At 53.5% G+C, this 6,962-nt stretch overlaps 1 pseudogene; it reads right to left on the minus strand.

The window, feature by feature from the left end:
• Positions 1-276: 276 nt before the first annotated feature.
• Positions 277-3,130, minus strand: LOC104661135 (annotated as a pseudogene).
• Positions 3,131-6,962: the final 3,832 nt, after the last annotated feature.

Here is a 6,962-nt window from a genome sequence, read left to right on the forward strand (position 1 = left end):
TTCTCTACCAGCCTCAAATCCTCCTAGTGCAGTAGACTTAGGGACAGACAAGGCTGATACCAGGCCTGGCAGGGGGACCTGGATACTCATGATGTTCACTGCATCACCCTTCCCTTGCTTTAAAATCTTTTTACTCATTTTTACAGCAACCCCTCCTCCAGGAAGCCTTCCAGCCTGCCCCAGCAAAGACCTTGTTCTCTGGGTTGTCGCACCCATCTCCTTCTCTCGGTTCCTGACTCCACAAAGTTTAAGATGTCTCTGTCCACATCCATTTCCTCAAGCATGGGGCTTCCTCGAGGACAGTGCTCTAAATTGAGGCTTCTTGGGGCCCCAGTGGTGCCCAGCACAAAACGGCAGGGACGGATGGTAGTGGATGGAGGAGATGCTGACATGGGAGTTGGTGAATACACAAAGAAAAGAGGAACATGGCTGAGAGAGAAGCAGGAAGAGGGGCCTGAACCCTGCAGGGCCCACATGGAAGCTTGGGGGAAGAGAGGATAGAAGGCCTCGGATATTTCCCAGCACCCACCATCCCAAGCTCTGCATGGGTACCTGAGGCACTGGTGATAGAACAGATGATGTCAGGGTGGCATAAAACGAGGAGGGGGAAGGTAGGACCCAGCCACAACTTAAAGCCCTGGGTGGCCACCAGCTCGACGAACTTCTTTATGCCCTCTTCCGTGGGGGTGACCTGAAAGCAAGGCAGAGGCCGTCAGCCCTTGTAATGGTTAATTCTAGGTGTCCTGAGTTAACCATGGTTTCCACATGACTGAGCTAAGGGATACCCAGATAAAACATGCTGGCAAAACATTATTTCTGGATGCGTCCGTCGGTGTATTTCCAGAAGAGATTCGCATTTGAATAGGTAAACTGAGGAAGGATGATCCGCCTCCCCAGTGGGAGGGGGTGTCATTCAATCCTTTGATGGTGCAGATAGAACAAAGAGGCAGAGGAAAGGGTGGATGTGCGCTCTCTTCTGGAGCTGGCTCATCCATCCGCTCTTATCCTTGGACATGAGAACTCCAGGTTCTCAGGCCTTTTGGAACTCCGACTGAATTTACACCACCAGTGTCCCTGGTTTCTGGCTTGCAGATGCTATATTATGGGACTTCTTGGCCTCCATCATCACATTTTCCAATTCCCATAATAAACTAACTCTCTCTCTCTCTCTTTCTCTCTCTGTCTCAATATATGCTTCAGAGATAAGAGGAAGGATATCCTGTTGATTCAGTTTCTGAAGAGAACCTGAGTAATGCAACTCCCCACCAGGAGCCACAGCAAGTTCCCCTCGCAGCCTCCAGATGCGGTGCGGCCTCTGCCCTGAGCAGCGTGTCTGGATTCTGAACAGCTGCAGGGAATCTCTACTGATCCCTGCTCCTTCTCTCTTGGGACTGTCCCCAAGATCCAAAGATAATGGCCAGGCACAGTGGCTCGTGCCTGTAATCCCAGCTCTTTGGGAGGCCATGGTGGGCCGATCACCTGAGGTCAGGAGTTCGAGACCAGCCTGGCCAACATGGTGAAATCCCATGTCTACTAAAAATACAAAAATTAGCCAGGCATGGTGGCTCACACCTGTCATCCCAGGTACTCAGCAGGCTGATGCAGGAGAATCACTTGAACCCAGAAGGTGGAGGTTGCAGTGAGCCTAGATAGCACCACTGCATTCCAGCCTGGGCAACTGAGCGAGACTCTGTCTCAAAAAAAAAAAAAAAAAAAAAAAAAAAAAAAAAAAAAAAAAAAAAGAGAGAGAGATCCAAGATTAAATACCAAAGCAGAGGGAGAAGGCAAGCTGTCTGCTCAAGAGGATGTGTTTTCTGTTCTTGGAAATGGTTTCAACCTGGGGACGGCCACATGGAAAAGTCCCCAAGAAAGGAGGTTTGTAGACAGCAGTGTGGCCTCAGGACGTGTCCCTGTGGCTGGTTCCCACATCCCTCTCACATCCCAGCTGGTCTGCATGGGCTGCTGTTGCTTCCACACTGGGGTCCTTCCATTCTCAGCAGCCCCCAGGGGCACAGGAGTGACTCTAACTGTCCACATCAGCCCCTCCCGCAGGCCAGGCTCTGTGCTAGTGCATCCTGTGCACCCTCCACTGCACCCGTGGACACGCCCGTCAATCATGCCATTTACAAGTGAGCAGACCAAGGCCATGTCCCTCAAATGGGAGAGCAGGTCTAAGTCAGAGGCCAAGGTCTGCGGAGTCAAGGGCAGCTTCTGAAAAGAGAAGGGAGTGACCAGCTTTTATTCAGGCAGGCAACAAGGCTGACTGGGACATGTTAGTGAGGAAGAGCAAGATAGGAGGAAGCTGCCTCCAGAAAAGAGGCAGCGGGAGACTGCCCACACTTCTCTTCTGGCCCCACTGCATAGGGAAAGGGGCTCAGAGCTAACTCCTGTGGGAAAGCAGCAGCCCAGAGATGGGCAGACACAAGCAAATGGGCCAGGCAGGAAGCAGCCCCTGGACAGTGGGCTCAGGAGGCCTCAAGTCCAACAGTACAGAAAGGGCAAATGCCAGATCTTTGCTCTGTGCACCCATACCACTCCCACAGGAGCCCCTGAGAGGTGCAGTAATACAGGGAAGACAGGCAGGAAAAAGATCCAAGTAGGCTGGAGTGGGAGGACAGGGAGGTGAGAAAGACTTGGGGTGGTGCAGCAGAGGGATGAGTGAGTGAGGAGAGGAATGAGTGAGTTAGCAGAGGAATGAGTGAGTGAGCAGAAGAATGAGTGAGTTAGCGGAGGAATGAGTGAGTGAGCAGAAGAATGAGTGAGCAGAGGAATGCGTGAGCAGAGGAACGGGTGAGCCACCTCCCTCTCTTCTCTGTGTTCCTAGACCCCAGCCACCCTCAAAACCCAGCTCCCTGAGCCGCATTCCTGCCCCTCAGAAACTCCATCCACCCTGAGATCCCAGACCTGTCCTGCTGCCAAACTCACCAGGCCCTGGTGTCCCCAAAACCAGTTCTGTTTCGGGGACTGCAGGAAACACTGGAGGCAGCGGCAGTTGTCATAGAAGGTGTAGGTCCAGGTCAGGACACGGGCCAGGAGCCAGGAGCCAGGAGCCCCCAACCAGCAGCCGGAGCAGCCACGGGGATGCTGCCACTGGCCCGAGGCCCAGCCAGGACAGGCTCAACTGCAGCATCCTGCAGGGCAGACAGGATGGAGGGTGAGACACTGAGGCCCAGGGAAGGGCCCAGGAAGTTCCAGGGACAGTGGAGAGGGGTAAGGATGGGTAGTGCTTGAGGCAGATCAGGGAAGGCTCTGACATGGGTAAACAAGAGCTGAGATCTAAAGTCCAGAAACACCCAACAGAAACCAGCAGCCAAGTGGCCTCCAGTTACACAGAAAGGGAGAGAGAGGCTGATTAGAATCCAGAAAGACCCAGCCTGAATCACTGGGAGGTTGCCAGGGGACTGGTTACCAGGAAATCACCAGTCTCCCAGGCCAGCAGCCTGGACCTACCCCAGCCTTGAGCAGTGCCTCTCCCCATCCCAGGCCAAGATCCTCCAGCCCTGCCACCCCCGCCTGGCACCTTCTGTCAGGAGCAGCTTGTCCCACACAACGTCCTCTCCCCACCTGCTAGGAGGTCTTTGCCTCTGGCCCCTGATGTAGGGAAGGCTGTGGGAGGCTGGGTTAGGCTAGGCTGGGCTGGGCGAGCCAGTCCCCATAGCCTGGGTGTGTCTTCCGTGCCTGGGCTGACAACCAAAACCTAGCATCAGGCCAGCTGGGTGCAGAGGATCCAGCTGAGGGTGACACAGCATGGGCACTGGTTCTGCAGGTCTCAGCACTTCCCATGTGGGTGAGAGGGGATCTTGAGGTGCAAAGGTGACTCAGAGCCCCAAAGTTGACAACCACCCTGCCCTTCCAAGGCAAGGGTGTGGCAGATAAAGGCATGAACTTGACAGTTCAGGTGGCAGGTGAGCAGGGCCAGGCCAACCCTTGTTCCAGATCATTTTCTGAGCTCCTCTCCACATGTGGTCTAGGAGTTCACCATGTACCATTCCTCAGTTCAGACTTAGGAGATTCAGGGACAGAAGCTCCTGGCCTCTGGCTTCACAGCCTGGCAGGAGTTCAAGTCCTGCCTCCAGGTAACCTAAGGCCTGGATCAAGACGTAACTGACCAGAGCAGGAACAAACTCTCTAACTGTGCTGGGGATTACCCGGTCAGATTCCAGAGATAAAGAGCCCTGCTGGAAGAGAATACCTGGAGGCTGGACTCAGCCTAGGACAGAGATGGGGGATGGGAGGTAAGGCTGAAAGGAGCCATGAGCAGATTGGGCCAGGGAGGGGAGGGCCGAGCCAGGAGACCCTGAGTGGGGTCCTTATTCGGCCCTCTCCTTGCTCTAACTGTGGGCTATGAGCCCCTCCTGGACTCAGGCTTCCCATCTGGGAAATGGGGCATCAGATGAGGCCTTAGAGGGGGACAGAGGAGGGATCACAGGAAAATGGGCCTTAGACTGGGACCGATGAAGGATTCTGAGGAAGGAGGCTGAAAAACAGGGAATGAAGGGAAGGGGATGGCAGCTAGCACTTTAGCTGCTGCGTGTCAGTCTCTGCTCTTTGCAAAAGACAATATGCAAAGTACTTTTACTGTGTGCTGGACTCTACATAAAGCACACCTACCCTGTGCCAGGTACTCGATATACATGTCGTGTACCGTGTGCCAAGTGCTCTATGTAAAGTGTGCCCACCGTATGCTGGGCACTCTACAGAAAATCTTGCTTCTGTGTTCTTGGTCCTCTACGTAAAGTGAAATTAGTGCAGAGTAACTTATGTAAAGTGGACCTACTCCGTGCCTGCTGCTCTGTATAAAGCACACCTACTGTGTGTCAGATGCTGTACATAGACCATGTTTACTACGTGCCTGGTGATCTATGTAAAGTGTACCTACTGTGTGCCAAGTGCTCTACACAAAGTGTGCCTACTCTGGGTGCTGAGTACTCTTCATAAACTGTGACTCCATGTGTCCGGTACTCTACATAAAGCACACCTACTGTGTGCAAGATGTTCTACATAATGTATTCCTTCTGTGTGCCAACTGTGCTACATAAAGTGTGCCTACTCTGGGTGCTGGGTACTCTTCATAAACTCTGACTCCATGTGTCTGGTATTCTACATAAAGCACACCTACTGTGTGCCAGATACTCTACATAAAGTGTTCTTTCTGTGTGTTGAGTGCTCTACATAAAGTAAGCTTACTCTGTGCAAAGTTCTTGACATAAAGAATGCCTACTGTGTGCAGGGCACTCTCCACAAAGCACTCCTACTGTGTGGCAGGGGCTCTAGGTAAAGCATGCCTACTGCGTTCCACCTACTCTAGGTCAAGTGCACCTGCTCATGTCAGATGCTCACCTGCATCACCATGCCCAACGCCTTCACACCAACCTCCCCTCGGTTCTCTGAGCCAGAGCCCTGGGATTGTTGGAGAGACCCGAGTGATGGCATCCAGAGAAGGGAATGCGTCCATTTAACACAAGAGCAAACTGAGTCTCAGAGAGGGCAGGCCTCTAGCCCAAGCTGCAGAGCTCACAGGAAGCCAGGTTTGTGAGACCCTCAAGCCCAAACCTTTTTCCTCTGCCATGCTGTTCTGTGCCCATTCATTAGGGTCAATGTCATAGTAATACAGGGACATTAATAATGAAGGAATCTCAGGCTATGTAGTGGCCCCAGAGGGGAAATATCTGGAGGCCCTTGGATCAGCACCTGGCTCCTCCTCCCACATGCAGGATGCTCCACCCACAGACCCAGGGCTCCCCTCCTGGCTCTACCTGGATCCTGTCCAGAACTGCCCTGCGGGGTGGACTCAGGAGAGGGGGTGCTTGAAGGAGGGGGATCCTAGCAGAGCTACTGAGAAGGGGGATGGGGAAGACAGTGCTCCTGACACTGGCCATGCGTTGGGGAGCCCCCAAACTTCCTCCACCCCACCAACACTGCCAGCTCATTCAGTCAAAGGATTCAGGCAGCTGGCCCTACAGCCTCAGTGGGGTAGGATGCATCCCCCAAAATCCCCACTCCCTCTGCAAGGACAGACCTCGCCTGCTGGCAGTTCCATCCCTGTTAGGCTCAGGGAGCAAAGCCAGAGTTTGATGAACCAGGTGGGGTCCTAGGGATGCAGAAGAAAGCGCCCTCAGCGGCTAGAGGGGCTCCGCTCACTGCAGACCTCCTGTGTGCCTGGGATGAGCAGGCAGCCTAGAGCCAGAACGGTGACCACCACCATTTGCCAACATAACTCACACAGCCTGTTTTAAGTCCTTTAAGTATGTTAACCACCTTGTTTTCCATTTTACAAATGAATCATTAAGACTGGAAGATATTTAAGTGACCACCTACAGTCGCACAGCTGGTAGAGCCAGGCTGGTTACCCAGACCACCCACCCAGCCTCACACTGTGCCACCCCCACCACCGGGCTGTGCTCCTTCACATCTGTAAATGGGCGTTTCAGTAGCACCCACCTCACATGGCTGTCGTAATACTTAAAACTGACAATGCAGGCAAAATGCACAAGGCAGACTAAAGGCTCAGCAAGTGCAACTCACTGTTCCTGCTGTTGCTGTGGGTGCTGTGTAAGCTGGATATGGGGTCTGACCTGGATCCCACAGCGGGCAGAGACATGGCCTTGCCCTGTATTGGAGAAGGGCCCCAAAGGTCCAGCCTGCCCTCACCACCTGCTCTCTTTGGCTGTAGATTATGGCTAGGGGAGCAACCTACTGGACACAGGAGCCTTGGCCTGAATCCAGAAGAGTTATCTGTGGTGAAGCAGCAACAGGAAATTTGAACACCTGTTAGGTGTTAAGGCAGACTCACAGGTGGATTCTTCCAGGGGAGATGTCAGCTGTTCTGGGTCTAGGAACTGAACATCCAGGGAGCCCAACCGCCCATCCAATGAACACATGAGCTCTGCACAGCCCAGCTACCTGCATCCCCAATAGTCTCTGCTTGAATGCTCTGCAGCATGGAGACCTCAGTGCGCGCG

This window comes from Rhinopithecus roxellana, chromosome 8 (assembly GCF_007565055.1).
Source record: "Rhinopithecus roxellana isolate Shanxi Qingling chromosome 8, ASM756505v1, whole genome shotgun sequence".
Classification (NCBI taxonomy): Eukaryota; Metazoa; Chordata; class Mammalia; order Primates; family Cercopithecidae; genus Rhinopithecus; species Rhinopithecus roxellana.